The sequence below is a fragment of the Ictidomys tridecemlineatus genome, chromosome 6 (assembly GCF_052094955.1).
Source record: "Ictidomys tridecemlineatus isolate mIctTri1 chromosome 6, mIctTri1.hap1, whole genome shotgun sequence".
Lineage (NCBI taxonomy): Eukaryota > Metazoa > Chordata > Mammalia > Rodentia > Sciuridae > Ictidomys > Ictidomys tridecemlineatus.
In genome coordinates this window covers 116,225,958-116,245,054 of record NC_135482.1, presented here as the reverse complement: position 1 = coordinate 116,245,054, position 19,097 = coordinate 116,225,958, and the positions used below count along the sequence as shown (strand labels likewise).

The window sequence follows — 19,097 nt, the reverse complement described above, 5'->3', positions numbered from 1 at the left end:
CCCGTCATGGGAGAACTGACTTTTACACATCAGTTTCCTGTCTTAGGTTGAATCCACTGTAATCAGATCAACCCGTCACTGACTACCGGTCTAGCATAGCCATGCTTGTGGATAGGCCTAAGCACCAGTGGGGGGGTGAGGTTCTTGCCTCACCTCTGTTGGCCCCCAAATTTAACTTTGGTGCCAGTGGGGGGGTGAGGTTCTTGCCTCACCTCTGTTGGCCCCCAAGTTTTAGACCATCACTAGTAGAAGGGAGGAAGATACAGAAATGCCACGACACCAAGCCAATTGACGGCTCCTTAGGAAGAACAGTAACACTGGTGACACAGCAGCTAAGATATTTCAGCACTACCATAATTCACTGTATCAACAAATAGAGCACAATGCATACAGGTGATACATAGTCCAGGCAAGTTGTGTAAGCAGTTCAAAGTGGAGGAGTCTATCAATATGTCCATTTCCTCCCAAAGTAAATTAAGTCCTTGATTGAGCAGTTCAAAGTGGAGGAGTCTGTCAATATGTCCATTTTCTCCCAAAGTAAATTAAGTCCTTGATTGAGGATACTTATTGAGTTATATTGATTGATGTATCAGTTTATATAGTTTACTGTGATAGCTATCATAGAAGTTGTAGTTTGGTTTTATCTTAGTCTTCACCGGCATTGGGATGGAGATGGGAATTCTGGCCATGGTGCTAAAGAGACATTATCTTGAACAGAATTGTTAAATATAATGAAAAGGAAAGGTGAAAGTAAACAAACAGATCTGTTAACCACCTTTAAAAGCAAAATTTATAACAGCTGTTTACCTAATTTAAATTAAACCATATAAGTCACGTGATTTTTTTTTTTTTTTTTTTTTTTTTTTTTTTTTTTTTTTTTTTTTTTGGATCCATTTATATCTATTTATACATGAGCGCTCCTTATAAATGAAATATGGACATACACACATACAGACATACAACACAAAACAGTGCATACATAACATAGAACATATAGGACAATAGTAAATAAAGGCCTTGTAGCTATACCTAGGTGAAATCTCCATTGCAATGTTTAAAAACTTTACAGTTAAAAAAAAATAAAACACAGTCAAAAAATAAAACTGATCAGAAAAACATTAACCTAGGTTTGTATGAGCTCAAAAAGAAAGAGAAAATAAATAAATAAATAAAATAGAACCTTATGATGTGGGAAAAATGTAATAATAAAATAGATATTGAAAAAGGCACCGTGGTAAATCACTGTTGTAGATGTAAGAATAGCCAAGCTGGAGCTCTGGATATCAGCTGTTATGGATTTGAGTCAAATCATCTTCTTTTTCTGTAGAAATTGTTTTAGTTAATCTCTCTGGAATCCAAATTGGTTGCTGTTCCTCCTGTGGAAAAACACAGACGGAGCCCCGACTCCAGACTATTACTGGGTCCGGACCTTTCCATTGTCCTGTTAGAATATCTTTCCAAAGTACCTTAGGCTTATGTACATTTTTCGGATACATATGTCTTTCCGCAGCACTAAGTCCTGATGAATCCAAATTTAGAAAGTTTAGAGTAAAAAGGGTTATTTTAAGTTTATCTTTGGGGGATATATACCCTTTTCCAATTCCTTCCTTTTGTTTTAATAAGTACATTTTAATAGTTTGATGAGCTCTTTCAACTATGCCTTGACCCTGTGGATTGTATGGGATTCCTGTTATATGAGTAATGCCAAATGATGAGCAAAATTGTTTAAAAGAGTTAGACGTATAACCAGGAGCGTTATCAGTTTTTAACTGTTTAGGAACACCCACAGTGGCAAAATTTTGTAAGCAATGAGCTATAACATCTTTAGTTTTTTCTCCGGCATGAAGGGAGCCCATTAAAAATCCAGAAGAAGTATCAACTGTAACATGTAAATATTTTAATTTTCCAAATTCTGGCAAGTGTGTAACGTCCATCTGCCAAATATGGTTAGGTATCAGTCCTCTAGGATTGACTCCAAGATTAACTTGTGGTAAAAATGTCACACAATTTTGACATTGTTTTATTATATGTCTGGCTTGTTCCTTAGTTATTTTAAAACGTTTTTGTAAGGTATTAGCATTGACATGGAACCTTTTATGAAAATTTATAGCTTCTTCTATTGTGGAGAAAATATGTATGTCATGTGTAGATTTATCTGCTAGTTCATTACCCAAACTAAGGGCTCCAGGCAACCCTGTATGTGCCCTGATATGTCCAATAAAGAATGGATCTTTTCTGTCCCAGATTAGAGTTTGTATAGCAGAAAACAAAGAGAAAACAGTAGAGGAAGGAGAAATCCTACCAGCATCTTCAAGGGATGCTATAGCATTAACTACATACTGGCTATCAGAGAATAAATTAAATACAGAATCTTTGAACATCATAAAAGCTTGTAATACTGCATTGAGCTCTACCTTTTGAGCTGATTGTTTGGGTACTAAAAATGTAAAAGTTTGATCAGGGGTAACTACCGCTGCTGTACCATTGTTTGACCCATCAGTGAATATATTTGGAGCATTCATGATAGGGTTTTTTTTTTGTCATTTTAGGAAAAACTACAGGATGCTTAGACCAAAAGGACAACAAGGGATTAGATGGCAAGTGATTATCAAATGAGACACTAGATTTACACATGATTATTGCCCAAGTATTTAACTCATTAGCTAACTCATCAATTTGATCCATAGTATATGGAGTAATAATTTTATTGGGAGAAATCCCAAACACTCCCTTCGCTGCTTTTATCCCTTTGAGTATTAATTGTCCTACAGCCTCAGGATATCTAGTAAGAATAGTATTAGGGGAATACGATAAATGTATCCACAATAATGGACCTTCTTGCCAAAATACTCCTGTAGGAATATTTTTTGTTGGTAGTACAATAAATAATAAAGGCAAACTTATATCAATTCTATCCAAATGCATATTTTCCATATATGTTTCAATGATTTTTAATGCCTTTCTTGCTTCAGGCGTTAACATGCGGGGTGAATTTGGATCTGATGGACCTTTTAGGATATCAAATAAGGGTCCTAATTCTCCTGTTGGTATGCCTAGGTAAGGCCTTATCCAGTTTATGTCTCCCAATAATTTTTGAAAGTCATTAAGTGATTTGAGTTGATCTACTCGTATTTGAATTTTTGGTGGACGGACCATGGTTGAGGATAATAAAACTCCTAAATAATTAATTGGAAAATTTAATTGTACTTTATCTATTGCTATGTCTAGATTATAATTTTTTAGTAAGTTTGTAAGTGTGGCATAACATTCTAGCAATGTGTTCTTATCTTTATGTGCTAATAACACATCATCCATATAGTGAAATATTTGTAGTTCAGGATTTTGATTTCTAAGTGGCTGGATTGCTTTATTAACATAAATTTGACACATAGTCGGGCTGTTCGCCATCCCCTGGGGTAAAACTTTCCACTCATATCTCTGATCAGGACCTTCATGATTTAGTGCAGGGATAGTAAATGCAAAATGTGGACTATCCTCGGGATGAATTGGAATTGAAAAGAAACAATCCTTAATATCTATAGTTAACACATGCCAGGTTTTTGGTAAAGCAGACAATTGGGGAATCCCTGATTGAGCAGGTCCCATAATAACCATCTCATTATTAATGGCTCTTAAATCTTGTAATAATCTCCATTTACCAGATTTCTTTTTAATGACAAAAATGGGAGTATTATGGGGAGATACGGAAGGTTGTAAATGTCCTTTCGCTAATTGTTGTTTGACCAGATCGTGGGCTACTTGTATCTTTTCTTTAGTCAGGGGCCACTGAGGAACCCACACTGGTCTTTCTGATTTCCATGTAATTTTGATTGTCTCAGTGGCCCTTTTTGAAAACCCAATCCATGTTTATTTATTTCTTGATCTATTTGAATTGGTGCTATCATATCTTGATCTTGTTTCCTTAATCCTTTTTCTTTTCTAAAGCCTTGTTTAGCCCTACTAGTGGGCGCGTTAGAATTGACGTTATTTGTTAATGTCAATCCTAATTGATCTAGGACATCCCGTCCCCATAAATTTATGGGAAGATGGTCCAATACATAAGGCTGTATAGTTCCTTCACATCCTTCAGGATCCCTCCAATCTAATACCATAGCACTTCTATGGGGGTTAGTTGCCACTCCTAGGCCTCGAAGCGTTTGAGTGGCTTGTTGCAATGGCCAGTGCTTTGGCCATTCCTGACGAGATATGATGCTGAGGTCAGCACCTGTGTCCAGCAGCCCATTAAAATCATGTCCTTGAATATTTAATTTTAGCATTGGGCGAGAATCTAAATTTAAAGAAAGCATAGCCCAATCTACACCTGTGGAGCCTAATCCCTTGGAACCTCTTTCTACATTACAACTGGAAAATTCATCATGTAGGCTGGGTATTATTAATAACTGTGCTATTCTATCTCCTGATGAAATTACGGATATACCTCTTGGAGAACTGGCTATAATTTTTATTTCACCCTCATAATCGGGATCAATTACCCCAGGACTTATCATAAGTCCTTTTAGTGTAGAAGAACTGCGTCCTAATAATAAGCCTACTGTTCCTTGGGGAAGAGGTCCTTTTATTCCTGTGGGAATGATTTGAACTCCCATCTCTGGAGTTAATACTGCTCTGGCAGAGGCACAGATGTCCAACCCTGCGCTCCCTCTAGTTTGTCTGATGAGGGATCTGATGGATAGTGCGTCCTGGGCACTACCTTGATGGTGCTGCTGGGTTCCTCCATTGCCCCGTATATTTGTGGCTTTGGGCCCCGGGGCATTGGGCCCTCCAATTCGTTTTTTGACAACGGGGCCTGATACCTTTCTCCACGATATTGTGGGTAGACACTTGGTCTTTGTCCATTTTTTGATAACGGAATACCCTCTATGGTGGTTTGAGAACGGCATTCATTAGCCCAATGTCTCCCTCTATGGCATCGTGGGCAAATACCCGGGATTCTACTCCTTTGATACCTAGCTTTGTTAAACCCTCCTCCTATGGGGCAATTTCTTTTAAAATGTCCTTTCTGATTGCAATTATAGCATGTTTTTGGTTTGGTATCTAAAGCCTGTTTTACTTCAGCTGCCATGACTTGTCCTTGTTCATCAATGTCGCTACATAATTTAATATATGTGTTTAAATCTCCATGTTTCCACGGTCTAATGACCTCTTTGCAGCAACGATTTGCTTGGTCATAAGCCAGTTGTTTTATAAATGGCATTGCCTGTTCTGTATTTTCAAATGTCTTAGAGGCTGTTTCAATAAGTCTAGCTACAAAGTCAGCGTAGGGCTCATTAACTCCTTGTGTTATCTTAGATAGTTGACCTTGTAAATCCCCTTGTCCCTTCAAAGTTTTCCATGCCTTAATTGCATTCATAGTGATCTGAGCGTATACGCCAGGATCATATCTAATCTGTTGCCTCTGACCCTCATAAGGTCCTTTCCCCAATAGCATTTGAGAATCTCTTTCAGGATAACCTGCTGCTGCATTTCGCCTAGCTGTCTCCCTGCAAAATTCCTCATTGGCAATTTTCCATAATAAATATTGTCCTCCATTTAGCACAGAGTGACACACGCTAGCCCAATCTTCTGGTGTTAAGTCCCAGCTGGTAATAGATTCGACCATTCTGACAGTAAAGGGAGCCGCAGGCCCGTAGGTTTGTGCAGCTTCCTTTAATTGCTTTACTATTTTGAAATCTAAGGCACGGTAAACTCGTTCCCTTTCTTCTCCCCGCTCAACTACAGGGCATGCTAACTTTTGGGGTCCTGCCTCAGGATTCTGTTCATCACCTATGGAAACTGAGGGCTGCTCAGCTACAGGTGAAGCTGTTGGTTGAATTACGCCCTCTGGTGATGGAACGGAGTTAGTACTAGCCTCCCTATCTGAGGGTCGTTTTTTCCCTAAGCTTGCCTTCTTCAATTTTTCTTCTGTCTGACTAGCTTGAGGGACCTTTTGTTTTGCTTGACCTAATAAGTTTTCTGCCATAGCCTGGACCTCTAACAATTTACTTAACAGTCTTTCGGTTTGTTTTTTACTAGATTCTAATCTACTATAAAGGTAACGTAACCCAATAAGGTAGGATAGAAGAAAGCCAAAACAGAATGAAACAGAAACGGAGAGGAGAAAAATGATTATATCAATTTTTTCTTTCTCAGGGCCGAATAACTTAAAACCTTGAGCCAACCATTTTTCCCAATTCGCCTGAAAAAATTGTAAGGCTAGAGAGCCTGAAATAAAAGCAGAATAAATCAAAACAAAAATACCCATTCTGTCGCCTTTCCTTAGGGGCGAGCGATATCACTCACCTATAAATTTTGGGCGTTCCCCGTACAAGGGCCACCAAAATGCTGCAGGCTGGACGGCGGGGGCCGCGTGAGCCTTGGCTCCGCTTCTGCCCGCTGCTGTTTTCACCTGCTGCCTTCCTGCTGGGCGCTTTCGCGGGTCGCTGTCAGTGCACGCCGGCTTGCGATGCTGCAATCCGGCTGAGCACAAAAACACAAGCCAGATGGAACTGAAACAAAGTTTTATTTTGTGAGAGGCCGTGTGCGTCCCCCTAACAAGCCGGTCCACACACCCACACACACGTGTATCCCTACCGGACCCGGGGGGCTCCACTTCCCCCGGAACACCCTCCTACCATCCTTCCCCAACCAATGGGAACTCTCCAGGAGTCTTGTAACTTGAGTCCCCAAATGGGCCTAAGTGAACAGTAGGAGCCCAATTTCCATATGAATGTAATACTTTGCAGTGGCTCCTAGCAGAAAACTTACAAACTAAAAGCAAAAATAAATCTTTTCTCTTTTTTTTATGGGTATAGAGGATTGAACTTTGAGTACTTGACCACTGAGCCACAGAGCCACATCCAAAGTCCTATTTCATATTTTATTTAGTGGCAGGATCTCACTGAGTTGCTTAGCAACTCTCTTTTGCTGAGGCTGACTTTGTACATAGGATCCTCCTTCCTCAGCCTCTGGAGCCATTGGGATTATCGGCATGAGCCACTGCACCCGGCAACCTTTCCTCTTTATAAAGTTTGATCTCAAGTGTTTTGTCAAAGTGACGGAAAACTGACTAAGTAGTGTGAATAATAAATTCTTCTCATTTTCAATGTTAATTAAAAGTATAATTACTTCAAAATTCAATATATTAATTATTGAAACTTTTTAAAGGAAATTATAGTGTAGCACCTCATTAACTCATATTATATTCATATCATAATGCTTAAATTGTTTGAGTGAGGGAATATCAAGCTTTGTAAAACCAATGTCATCCTATCTTACATATACATTTGACTATTAAAAATCATATATCCTACTTATTCACATGAAATATTTATACTTGTATTTCCCCCACTCTCTCTACTAAGTAACAACAAACTATCATGTTACTAAATTAGAGAGTAAAGAGTAACAACTTTGTTTTAGATTTTTCATTTACTTTTCTTCCATGTGCTTTTGATAGTGAAAGGCTTTTCACTATCAGGAAAAAAAATCATAGAATTCTGAAAATTGCATAACCATTTCTAGTGATATCTTCCTATTAAGATCATCTAATTGTCATTAAGTAAAAAACAAATACAATTAATACAATAATCCAACTGCAAAAGTTTAAAGTATTTTATTACATGGAAACAATTAGAATTGCTTATTGTTTTTAAATAAGAATACATTTAAAAACAGATTTTGGGGGGTGGGCAAAAATCTAAAATCTTATTCCACAAAAATAAAGAACTGAAATATAACATTCATGGATGTAAATTGAGTGATCTAAGCTAATTCTTACAAAGAAATATGTTTGAAATTGAGTAATTTGTCTTAGAGAATTCAGAACATTAACCAACTAAATGGGGAAAGCAATTTTCATTCAAATAAGTAAAACATTCCTGTAAATTAGTTAATTAAAGGTTTGACACAGTCAAAAATATTGTCATTTTGTTTTCTTTACAAATTTGGAAAAATATTGGATGTATGGAACTGTTTATGAAAAAAATAAGAATATGGAACTGTAGCGATTTCAAAGTAACAGGATGAAGTTGGGCTCTGTTTGCACAATGGTAGTGCTGCTTGGGAGACCAAAGAAGGAGTATTACTTGAGTCCATAAGTTTAAAGCCTGTTTGAGCAACTTAGATCCTTTCTCAAAAATAAATCAATAAAAGGACACAACATGACGCACAAGTATTCAGCATTGAAGCATAAGTTTGTTCTTTTGCTAATTAATCTGATAAACATTTATTTTTTATAATATCTAAAGCTGAAATTACATTGGACTGAAAATTTCCAAGTGCTAAATGCCCTAAATAAACAATAACATTCTTTCTTATGTGATTTTTTTTCCTGAGTGCCAGAGGTGTCTATTGGAAGTCTAAATGTGCCATACCTTTTAATTATTTTTAAAATCCTAAATATTTTTAATATAGGTGTTTCTTTCTTTTTAAATTCCCCTATACTGTCTCTGTCTCTCTTCTTTCTTAATACAATTGAGGTTAGTATTGAAGGATATGTAAAAAAAAAACATTTATGAAACAACTTTGGTTTGGTCAGACACTCAAGCATGCCACTAAATAGACACCAGAAGGCCACAGTCTAGGAAAACATGCAACTCCACAAATGAATCCCTGAATGAATGGAAAGAGTAATGAGCCCACAAAATTTTAAGATATTAGTCAGCCCATAAGTGAATTGTAAAATAGCTTTTGAAAACTTAATGTTCTTTTCTATTTTCTTTTATTTTTTACAGATAGAAAGATTTTATTAAATTTTAATTGATTTATGCTATGATAAGATATCTGAGAAACATTTTTTGAAAGTAATAAGCTTATCTATCTATGTATGTTCTTATTACTGTAGCACACTCACTTGTAAATGTAAAATTGTTTTTTTTCCTGTGTTGGAGTTACAACTTTCCTAGGTAAAATTACCATAATTGGAGTAACCATGAAGGTTAAAAACTCAGAGCCCAGTAATTTAATAGATGTGTAGGTTTAATCCCCTGTACCTTGACTTACAGAAACTTAGTACTAAGTTTCACTGGTATCCTTCTTTTCAAATTTTGAATATTCAAGAGTTGAACAGAATTATTATTGTTATGTTTTTTACAAGCATCTCTATAATTCATGTAGCCAGAATTTAAATAGTGAGCAATTTGTAAAATGAATTGAAAATATGTCATATTTTAACCATTTTTCTTGGTTCAATTCATATGTGTATACTTTTTCATGAAGACCAAACTTACTAACAGAAATATAAATAATATATATTAGTCAAAACTATTTTGTAAACCATGTTTCTTTAAAATATCTCAAACCTGAAATCCACCTAAAGAATGCCATTATTTGGGTATTGTAATAGCACAATTTAAAGATTAACCCTTGTTTATCTTTTTTTTTTAAAGAGAGAGTGAGAGAGGAGAGAGAGAGAGAGAGAGAGAGAGAGAGAGAGAGAGAGAGAGAGAGAGAGAGAGAGAGAGAGAGAATTTTTTTTAATATTTATTTTAGTCATCGGCAGACACAACATCTTTGTTTGTATGTGGTGCTGAGGATCGAACCCGGGCCGCATGCATGCCAGGCGAGCGCACTACCACTTGAGCCACATCCCCAGCCCCCCCTTGTTTATCTTGCAAAGTATTTTATTGTTTTAAAATTTTCTTGAATAAATGAGATCTTTTTACTTGTTTTTGGCAATCATCAATTGTGAAACAGGTTGCATAATTACACCTGTATATTAGATAGCTGTATTATATTACTCTTTGGATTCTGAATGTGAGAAAAGTGTATGTTACTGTTTTTGTGATAGTCAGCTTTGTGTTGCTGTGACCAAAAGAACAGGGTAGAGAATGAAAAGTTTCCTTTGAGTTCACAGTTTCAGAGTTTAAGAGGTTCTGTTTGTGGAGAGCTGACTCCACTGGTCTAGGCTGAGATGAGACAGAATATCATGGTGGAATAGAGTGGTGGAAGAAATCTCCTTATATATAATATTAACAATGATTTTTTCCTAATATGTTTACTAAGAAGACAAATATCTTCTATGTTAACTATATAGAATTTAGTAATGGAATCAATTAGACAACAATACAGAAAGGATTAACATAAAAATTTCTCTTGAGAAAAATATTAATATATCACCAATGAATTTTTAAAATATAGGAGACCAAAGTATTCCACCTCAAAACATGCACACAGGCATAATAATAATAATAATAATACAATATAATAATTATTATTATTATATTATTATATTATCTTGTGGTACTGGGGATTGAACACTTTGCTATAGAGCTACATTCCCAGGCTTTTTTGCTTCATTTTGAGACAGGGTCCTACTAAGTTGTCAGGCTAGTCTCAACCTGAAATTCTTCTGCCTCAGACTCCCAAGTTATTGGGATTATATGTGACCATGTTACCATGCAGGGTGCATAAGGATTACTTTGACTTAGAAAAATTGAAGAGAAGCACCCAACCCCTATTTGTAAAATAGAAGGACATAAATTTGCAAATTTGCAATTGTCTAATTGTTTACCTTTTCTTTTCCCCTCTCGAATAATGACAATAGTTGCCACTGAATATAATTTTAGACTTAGCAGCCTATACATGAGACCATGGGGATCCACATATTAGGCTTTGCTAACTAGTCTTCATTACCATTTGCCTTTCCAGGACTTGCTGACACCAGAGGTATTTAAATATTTTTATTTTTTCTTGAGAATTCTCTAAGAATTTACTCTTATTTTTGAAAATTAATTACTCCCATATATAACTGAATATATCCCATGTATATAAAATATATATATCTAAACTTCTGGGTACTTTTGGATTTTTTGGTTTGTTTTGAATGACTTTTGTACAGGGACCCATCTCAAGTAAGAACTATGAAGGGTAAAGAGAAAATGATTATTTCCTTTTTTTACAAAAATAAAGACAGAAACCGTACAGTGAATTCATCCATGTTCTATTATCACAATGAAATACCTAAGGCAGGCTAACTTTATAAAGTCTATTAAATTTAAACTTCATTTAACTCACAGTTTTGGAGACTGAACTATGAATAGCAATACAAGCTCCGGAGAGAGTGCCGCAGAACATGTTGTTAGTTTACACAGGGTAAGAGATTACACTAGGGACCAGAGGAATGTGCAGGGGTCAGGGTCACTTATAGCAACACACTCTTAGGAGAGCTCAGGGATCCCATAAGAGCTACCTTAATCTCTTCTGAAGGTAGCTTCCCCATGGAACTAAAAATCTCCTACTAAACTCTACCTCTTAAAAGTTTCATCAGCTCCCTCATCACTGGGAACCAAGTTTCTAACAAAAAATTTGGGGAACACACTCAAAACACACCCAAACCATAGCATCAGAAAATATTTTTCAAATGATTGTCATGGTGATATCAAAGTAAAATTAATGGGAACATATAAACCTTTAAAATGATTGACTATGCATATTAATAAGTCTGAAAACTACATGAAATGATCATTTATATTATGAATAGTTTTAGAAATAACTCTTGACAATAATAGCATAATAGTAAAATACAGGTACAGATGCAGAACAATAATCAAATCTACTTTGTGATCTATTAGGTTGCTGAACATGTGACAGAAAATGGAACATTGTATGACTTTCTTTATATTTGCCAAATCTTTTTGATGATATTTTATGTGACACAAATTACTTCTAAAAGTAATATCAGAAGAATATTTTTTTGGGAAAAACACACAACATTGCTTTTCATTAAAAACACCTGAGATTGATTCATGTATTTTTAAATTGTTCCATTTCTGTTAATCATTAATGATTTTGTTGCTTAAAGACAGAGTCGGTCTTTACCTTTCAATTTCTTCCTTAGCTGGATGCACAGGTTGTGATTTCATAACATGAGTGGTTTGGGCAAGTGTTGTTTTAATATTGATGAAAAAAATCCATAGATTAGGGGTAGACAAGCATGTCATAATTAGTAGATGATATAAAATACATAAAGTTACAATTTTGTGTTGAAAGGAAAAATTAAAAATGATATATCTGACACAAAGCAAGCTAATAATTATGACTGCATATGATAAATAATAAATTTATCTCATATCTGTGAAGACCAGAAGAAATATTTACTTAATTGAAGCTGACATTTTTAATACTTTTTTGTTTTTCTATTGTTAGAGTTGAATGTTCCTGTGACATTCCCAAATTTTAAACAACTATGTTATGGAAATTTTGAGTTTAAAATGGAAATATTTAAGTATAACATAATAACTAATATTACCTTATTATTTTCAAAATATCAGTGTTAGGTTAGCATGTAAAAACTGCATTTAAAAAATTCTTAAAAAATGATACTTGAGGCTGGGTTTGGTGGTGCACTTCTGTAATTCCAGCAACTCAGGGGGCTGAGGCAGGAGAATCATGAGTTCAAAGCCAGCCTCAGAAAAAGCAAGGCACTAAGGCTTGCTTGGTGAAACCCTGCCTATAAGTAAAATATAAAATAAATAAAATAAAAAATAGGGCTGAGGATGGGGTTCAGTGGTTGAATGCCCCTGAGTTCAATCCCTCCAAAAAATGATATCTGGATTCTTCCTTACTATAAATGAATAGATACATCTATTTTTTTTCTTTTGAACTACATAAAATCTTAGAAAAATCTAACTTTAAATTTTATTAATGTTTATTTCTTCTTTCATTTTTTGGATGGGGGGATTACTAGGGATTAGACTCAGTGGACCTCAACCCCTGAGCCACATCCCCAGCCCTGTAGAGATAGCTTCTCACTGAATTGCTTAGGTCCTCGCATTTTCCGAGACTCGTTTTGAACTCATGATCCTCCTGCCTCAGCCTCCCAGTTGCTGGGATTACAGGAGAGTGCCACTGCTCCCAGCTTTCTTCTTAAATTATTAGTGATAAAATATAGGCTTAAACAAATATTCAAAATAGTTTAAGAAATATAAAAGCAACAGGACATATATTACTTCTCAGGAATTTTTTTGGTAAACAATAAGCAATATTGATCAGTATGTATTTAAAATATAATACAGATACATTGGATAACAATATGTTGCCAAGATAAAGTGCATTATGGTACATAATATATTTTTTCTGTGGTAAATTAAGCAAATTATAAATTTATAACCTTTTAAAAGTCATTAATGGAAAAATAATTAACAAGAAAAAATGTTACATTAAAACAATGCAACATGGCAACACTTGAATTTTTTAATAAATATTTTTAGACATTATTATTTTTACATTGGATCATTACAGTTTTAAGATTTAAAAATGGGAAAGAAGGAGTTGTGCTGGAGCTAAATTGGAGGAAATTATATTCTATGCTTTTGATATTATGTCACAATGTATCTTAATATTATACATAACTAAAAAGAATTTTCAAAATCAGGATTTGTTTATCTTGAATATTTTTGGTGAAAAGTGCTCATGATACAAAAAACAATAACATTGAAATATCTTGTTTCTAATAATGCTAATAAAGTGATACTTGAGTATCAAAAAACAATTGAAAATTGATTTAAATTTATTTTTAATTTATATAAAAATCACAAAATTATGCATACTTATGGGGTACCATGTGACATTTTTATACATGCATACATTGGGTATTGTTTAAAGCAGGGTAAACATGTCTATCTTCTCAATCATTTATAATTTATTTACTGTGAAAATAATCGAAAATTTTTCTTCAAGATTTCTGAAATATGGAGTACATGTATTCACTCTACTGTGTGATAGTACACCAGAACTTCTTACCACTATTCATTACTCAGTGATGGATCTTTCCTTATTCCTCCTCCCAGTCATTGCCAACTCTCCCTAGCCTTTGGTAACCACTGTTTTACTCTCAACTTTTATCATATCAATGGTTTTGGGTTCCCTATGTTTTGGGGTTCCAATGGTTTTGAGAAACATAATGTGGTACTTGTGTGTTGTGCCTGAATTATTTCACATAGTGTAATGATTTCTAGTTCCATCCAAGCTATTTCAAATTACAGGATTTCATTCTTTTTCATGGTCCAATAATATACCATTGTATATATGTACCACATTTTCTTTATCCATTTATAACTTGAAGAAAGCTTAAGTTGTTACCATTTCTTGGCTATTGTGAATAGTATTAGAGTAAACATTAAGAGTGCAGATGTCTCTTTGACTTATTAATGTCATTTTCTTTGAATATATGTCCAACATTGAGAATGCTGGATAATATAAGAGCTCTAGTTAATTTTTAAAGAACTTCTATATTGCTTTTCATAATGAATGTAAAAATACCTCTTATTATCAACAAGGGTTCTTTTTTCTTCACATTTTTGTCACCAACAATTTTATAATTATTTATAAAATTTATAATTTTTTTGACTTTTTGATAATAGCCATTATTACTGGAGCATGGTGTATCCTACTATAGTTTTGTTAGCATTTCTCTGGTGATCAGTGATTTGAAGCATTTTTCTATATGCTGGTTGATTATTTTCATATTGCTTTTTTAACAATCCATGAATCTCTTTAATAGAATGCACTTCCAGACAGTATTTTTTTCCCCAAAAAATAACATGCCCCATTTTGAGCCAGATTATGTATTGATGCTAAAAACCTGAGTTTAGTTTGCAATTTGGGTAACTCTCACCTTCCACATTTTGAGAATTTCAGGTATCCAAGTTTGACCTTTTACTTTGTGATATATGTTATATCTTTGAGATATTAATGTATTTTCTTTGAATATATGCCATCTTTACTTATTGAATTATCACTTCTTTTATTATTTTCTTTCTTTCTTTCTTATAGGGGTAGGGTGCCAGAGATTGAACTCAGGGGGCACTGGAACACTAGTCACATCTCCAGCCCCAGTTTATATTTTACTTAGAGACAGGATCTCATTGAATTGCTTAGTGCCCTGCTTTTTCTGAAGTTGGCTTGGACCTCGCTATCCTTCTGCCTCAATCTCCTGAGCTGATGGAATTACAGACGTGCATAATTTCACCCAGTTTATCACTTCTTTTACATGTGCCAATTTAATGCTCTCAGTTTTGCCTTAAATTATTTATCATACTAGATACCAAGAAAAAAAATTTAAAAGCTAAGTAATATCTCTATATAAATTAACAAGAAAATGGAAAGTTCCTTTCTCTTTTTTGAAGATATTATTGAAATTGAGAATTAATGTTTTTATAAGATGCATTATGCTAATTTAATACATGTGTACAAACCGTAATAATCAAATCAGGCTAATAAGCACTCCCATATCTTCAACCATTAATCATTTTTATATTTTGGAAACTTCATGCTCTTCTAGTCATTTTGAAAAATATCATAGATTATTTTAAAAAGTAGTCATCCACTCTGCTCAAAAGAATATTCCTCCACTCTGACTGTAATTGGGAGGTCCTTACTGAACTTATTTACATCCTACCTTCCCCCGTGGAAGGCAGAAAATGATTTTTAATCAACCTTTAAAAATTTCTACAAGATCCCTTTCTTTAGAGAATTAATATTCAATTTATAAAATATAAGTTAATAAAAATAACATTAATTTAAAAGCTTATTACATATTAAATTAAGTATAAAATTCATGAATGCTATATTTAGTAGTTGTTTCCTCTATTATTATTAAAACATTGAGTAATTTGGGGGTCTTTTCACAACATGTAAACCATAGAGGCTTTTATTTCTTAATACATTTTTTCCTATGAAACACTGCAGATAATTCATACAGAAGTCAAACTTAGATAGCTCCATTTTTAAAAATATGTTTTATTTTGTTCTGTTTTGTTATATATCTGAGTTTGACCATAATACTTGAATAGGACCTACTCTGAGCAACTCTTATACATTATGGAAAGTTTTAAGTAATAATATTTAACACTTCTTCACCCCAAATGTAGTTGCATTTAATTATGTGATGAAGATAGAGTAATATTTTTCCATTGTGTAAGTAATGAGTACTTGAATTTTTATAGGAAAAATAACTGGCATTACATATATTTTTAAATATGAATAACACTTTCCATGTTCTTAAAATTGAGATATATGGGATATTTAAAATAAGATGCATTCTTTCAAATGAAACAAATATTTCACAGTTAACCAGACACAACACAGATCTCTTTGTAACTAAATTGACAGCAGTTTTTGTAACATACTGATGAAATCTGTGACTCAGACAACTAACCCTTCTATGGAATCTTTTAAGAACATAGCAGAGGAGCATTGTTCACAAAGTAGTAGTATTGTTCCAGTGAGAAAACAAAAACCTTCCTGTATCTACTGAATTTAGACTTCAGAATTTTATAAAAAGCTGAATTTATTATATGATGCATATGCCAATGTATGCTTTCATAAAATAAGCAAATATACAACATTTTAATTAATAAAAATATTAAAAAGATAATAGTATCACATTGAAGCCATTCTATAACATCATTACTTCAGTCTTATGCAATTATATTTCATACATGTTTTCAAAATATTCTAAATTTGTTGTTTTCTATACATGGGTTGATTGGAAGTCAAGAGAGAATAATAATTAGAATTATAGACTTACACATTTGCAAGTGTAGACTACTTGGTGAAAGAACTTCATAACGTTTAGGAGAGGAAAAAAAAGTATTTTTTGCCTCTGGCATTAACTGAAGCTCTCCAAATGTGAAAACAATTTCATAAGAAGAAAAAACCTTAAAACACTGTCTGGCCCTATTCAATTTAAACCAAATTAGTAATATAGATTAGCAATTGCTCAAAACTTCATTCTCTACCCATAGCAAAGGAGCTAAACCCTATGAAAATCCACAGTTCAGAAATTATGAAAAAGTGACTAAAAACAGAGTATTCCTTAATATTTTTCATTGATTTAAATAACTTAATTTTATTTTTTTTATAATTAGAAGAAAGTATATACTAAATTGTGCATCCATCAGAAAAAGGCAGCTAAAAGTCAATTAATTTAATGAGCAAAAATAAAATCTGGAAGCAGATAAAAGTCAGTGCAAAGCCACTTCTAATGAATGTTCAGTGATGATATTATTATCATTCAATTTGCTGTTGTTAATTATTTAATGTATTTTTCTGACTTTGTTTACTCTTCTATAGTTTATGTAATTTATGGAAAAGCAAAAGACAGCAAGGAGTAAATGGAGAAACACATAGGGATTTTGTGTAGGGAAGATAAGAGATTACATCATGCTTGAATATAGGACATTATTCAGATGACACAAATCCAGATTAGTTTTTCTTGCTTAAAGTATTAGGCCAGATAAAGATTTCTTTAGGAAGAGCATTTGGTAGTTTGAAAGCAATGTGTGAAAAATTTCCTATAATAAAATCTATTCTTCAATTATTGAAAATATGTTAAATAGGATTATCCTAACAAATGAAAGATTATCTTCCTTCATTTTAAAATAAATGATTACTTTATTAATTCCAAAATAAGCCTCTTTCTTGTTGCCTGTTAGCAAAGCAACAATGCATTTTATATGTATTTGTTAATCTTTTTCAACAAATAAAGCTGAATTTTAAAGATTTTCCTCCTCAATTCACAATATTAAAAATAAAAATGTGACCAAATAGATTCATGAATTAAAAATTATATCTAAAATACAAATGAGTAATAATTGTGATATATGCATTCATTTTCATAGAAGAGCCAAAGTCGAAATCTGTAATCTCTTGATCTTTACAACTGTTTTAGCTTCTGTCAGTCTTGCTTGGGAATGTATACTGACCTGATTTTAGTATTTCGAATGTTAAGGTGATTCACATAGCTAAACACAGAAGGAAATTTTTGGAAATAAATGTGAATTTATGTAATAATGAGATGACTTAAAATTTCTATTGTTATTCTGTACTTTATTATCATATACAGTTTAAATAAAAGTTTAAATATGTTAAAAGAGAAACATGGAGAAGAAATTTTAGTAACATTAATAAAATAAAATAATAATAACAATGGATGTATTGAGACAATAATGTTATTAAGTGCTTGAATTGTGAAATTGAACTACCAAGATTCAAACTTGGGTTTGTAATCTATAATATGTATAATCTTGAGCAATTTACTTAATATCTCTATATTTACTTGCTCATCTGCAAAACAGGTTTAACAGTGGAACAGACTTCATAACATCTACAGATTTCATAAAGAAATAAATATTAAGTGTTGGCACTTATCATTATATGTGTGCACTCTTCTTAGTCAATTAACATTCACTCTCAATGCTAGTAGATTCTTTGAGGTAAGTTTTGTGTGTAAGTGCACATTTGTCCTTTATAATATGAAAACTGAACTCAAATACATTAAAAATATTAGTCCAAAGAAATACATTGGAGAACTTAGATGTGAGGGTTTGTTTATGATTTAAATTCATTTATATTATAACATTTCATATCACTAGTTCATTTTCGTAATTATGCATAGTACATGAGAATGTCCTTTAATATTGAGAAAATATGTGACAAGTATTAAAACAATAAAACATTTAAGAAGGTCAAACAGTAACTATTTACATATTTATCATAAAATGTCTGTAAAGAAAATTAAACTATTTATAGAGAAGCAAATAAAGATTACATTTATTAAAATAAAACATTAAAATGTATATACAAAACAGAAATTCTCACATTTCTAGTTCATTAAAATTATTTTAAAATTTTGTGCTAGTTTTTTAGTAGCAGAACATATTAAGATTTTTGAAAAAGTCAACAAAAGATTATAATTACTATTAAGAAGTTTCTTTAAAAAGAAAATGATTAAATTGAGGGAATATGACATTCTCTATAATAGAGGAGCTAGAAGAAGAATTAAAATCTAACAAATTAAACAAATCCAGGAGCCAGGGGTGGTGGTTCATGCCTTTAATCCCAGAATCTTGGGAGGCTGAGTCAGGAGGATTTCAAGTTTAAGGTGTCAACAACTTAGCCAGACCCTAAGCAACTTAGTAAGACTCTGTCTCAAAATAAGAATGATAAAAAGAATTGGGAATGTAGCTCCGTAGTTAAGCATGCCAAAGTTCAAAAATTTACTTCATGTGCTTTTTTTTTTTCAGTAGTGGGTATTAAAACCAGAGGGATCTCTATACTGAGCTACATCTCCAGAACTTTCTTCAATTTATTTATTT

At 33.2% G+C, this 19,097-nt stretch overlaps 1 long non-coding RNA gene across 1 annotated transcript; it reads right to left on the bottom strand.

Annotated features, from left to right (window-relative positions):
• Positions 1 to 985: 985 nt before the first annotated feature.
• LOC144364995 (uncharacterized) lies at positions 986 to 6,439 on the bottom strand. Its single transcript, XR_013423237.1, has 2 exons — positions 6,301 to 6,439; positions 986 to 1,376 (listed from the first exon to the last, which is right to left on the bottom strand). It is a non-coding gene; the product is annotated as an uncharacterized LOC144364995 (long non-coding RNA).
• Between the last annotated feature and the right edge of the window lie 12,658 nt (positions 6,440 to 19,097).